The 2,348-nt window shown below is 35.5% G+C and overlaps 1 non-coding gene across 1 annotated transcript; it reads left to right on the forward strand.

Moving 5' to 3' along the window:
* The first annotated feature begins 2,024 nt into the window (after positions 1–2,024).
* LOC139869780 (small nucleolar RNA R71) lies at positions 2,025–2,131 on the forward strand. The gene has a single exon (XR_011766360.1). It is a non-coding gene; the product is annotated as a small nucleolar RNA R71 (small nucleolar RNA).
* The last annotated feature ends 217 nt before the right edge of the window (positions 2,132–2,348 follow it).

The raw sequence follows: 2,348 nt of genomic DNA on the forward strand, positions 1-2,348 counted from the left end.
TGGCTGGTTTATGAGCTTTTAACACAGAAATGAGTTGAGATTTTTCATTTTTAGTAAGAGAAGACGATATTATTACAGGTAATTCAGATTCACCATGTAAATAAGCGTATTCCAAATGGTTTGGAAGTGGCTTTAACTCTAATATCGGTGGTTCTTCTATCGATGATTTATATCGATATCTGTCTTCTTCTTTTAGCATTTGAATTTCTTCTGTTGTTGGTTCATATCCATTAGCCATAAGTGTAGCTAACATTTCAGTTTCATCAATTGGTTCAGTTCCTTCTCCTAAAGAACATTCTCCTGTTCCTTGTAATTCTGGAAATTCTTTTAATAATTCTGCATGTGATTCTATAGTTTGAATATAATAACAAGTGTCATCTGCAGATTGCGGTTGTTGCATTGCTCTATCAACTGAAAAGGTAACACTCTCGTCCTCTATACTTAGGGTCAGTTTCTTACCGAACACATCTATCATTACTATAGCCGTGTTTAAGAATGGTCTTCCTAATATGAGAGGAACTTGAGAATCTTCTTCCATGTCCAGAACAACAAAATCTAATGGAAATACTAAAGTACCAACTTTAACTAGCATGTTCTCCATTATCCCTCTAGGATATTTTACTGATCTATCGGCTAGTTGTATGCTTATTCGTGTTGGTTTCAATTCTCCAAGGTCTATTTTAGTGTATAGTGAATACGGCATTAAATTTATACTAGCACCTAAGTCTGCCAATGCTTCTATTGAACTAAGACTACCCAGAAAACATGGAATTGTGAAACTTCCTGGATCTGATAATTTTTCTTGTATCTTATTCAACAGCACTGCTGAACAATTAGCATTCATAGTAACGGCCGAGAGTTCTTCCATTTTCTTTCTATTTGAGATTAGATCTTTCAGAAATTTAGCATATCTAGGCATTCCTGAAATTACATCAATGAAAGGAAGATTTACATTTATCTGTTTAAACATATCCAAGAATTTGGATCGCTCGGCTTCGAGTCTCTCTTTTCTCATTTTACTCAGGTAAGGAAGTGGTGGTTGGTATGGTTTAACATAAGGTTTAGCTTTAACTGTGTTATCTTCATTAACTTTTTCAACTACCGGTTCTTTTTCCTTATCTTGATCAGATTATGGTTCTTGTGGAGTATGAATAGCTTCCTCAGAAATTACAGGTATTTCAGGTGGTTTAAGTGTTGTACCACTTCTTGTGGTAATAGCTTTAGCTGTTTCATTCCGGGGGTTAGCATTTGTATCACTAGGTAGACTTCCTGGTTTTCTATCACCTATTAACCTTGCTAGGTTGCTCACTTCTTGTTCCAGATTTTGAATAGAAGCTTGTTGATTTCTAAATACTTGAGCATTTTGTTCATTGGTTTGTTTTTGAGATGTGAAAAATTGAGTTTGAGAGTCAACTAGCTTCGTCATCATATCTTCTAAATTCGGCTTTTTATCATCGGTTTGTGGTGGTTTGTTTTGAAAATTAGGTCTTTGCTGATTGTAAGTATTATTGGATACTTGTTGATTACTAGGGCCTTGTTGGTTGTTGTATGGAACATTTCGATTATAATTCTGGTTTTGATTGTAGATCGGTCTTGGCGGTTGATAATTATTCTGATAATTATTTCCAGGCCTTTGGTTTATGTATGAAACATTCTCTCTTTGTTCCATTGTTAGTTCAATACTGAGACAATCTTTTGTCAAATGTGGTCCTCTACACTGCTCACAACTAATTCGTATTGAGTGGATATCTTTAGTCATCTTTTCCATTCGTCTCTCGACAGCAACTATCTTTGCTTAAATGAAATCTAAGTCATGGCTAGAATCGGCTCTAACTGCTTTAGATGATCTAACTATATCTTTTTCTTGGTGCCACTCATGTGAGTGGGAAGCAGTGTTATCAATAATTTTGTAAGCATCAGTTTCGGTTTTCTTCATAATGGAACCACCAGCTGCTATATCGATGTCTTTCCTTGTAGTGATGTCGCATTCTTGGTAGAATATTTGTACTATTTGACAGGTGTCTAAACCATGTTGCGGACATCCTCTCAATAACTTTTCAAATCTTGTCCATGCCTCATATAGAGTTTCATTTGGCTTCTGTGTGAACGTAACAATTTCTCCTTGAAGTCTTACGGCTTTAGATGCCGGAAAGAATTGTTTAAGAAATTTTTCAACTAAAACGTCCCATGTATCAATCGCCCCTTCAGGTAACGATTCCAACCAATTTTTGGCTTCTCCTTTTAAAGTCCAGGGAAATAACATGAGATATATCTGTTCATCCTCAACTTCGCTTATTTTAAATAGAGTGCAGATCCTATTAAAGGTACGAAGATGTTCGTTTGGATCT

Source organism: Rutidosis leptorrhynchoides, chromosome 9 (assembly GCF_046630445.1).
Source record: "Rutidosis leptorrhynchoides isolate AG116_Rl617_1_P2 chromosome 9, CSIRO_AGI_Rlap_v1, whole genome shotgun sequence".
NCBI classification, from domain to species: Eukaryota; Viridiplantae; Streptophyta; class Magnoliopsida; order Asterales; family Asteraceae; genus Rutidosis; species Rutidosis leptorrhynchoides.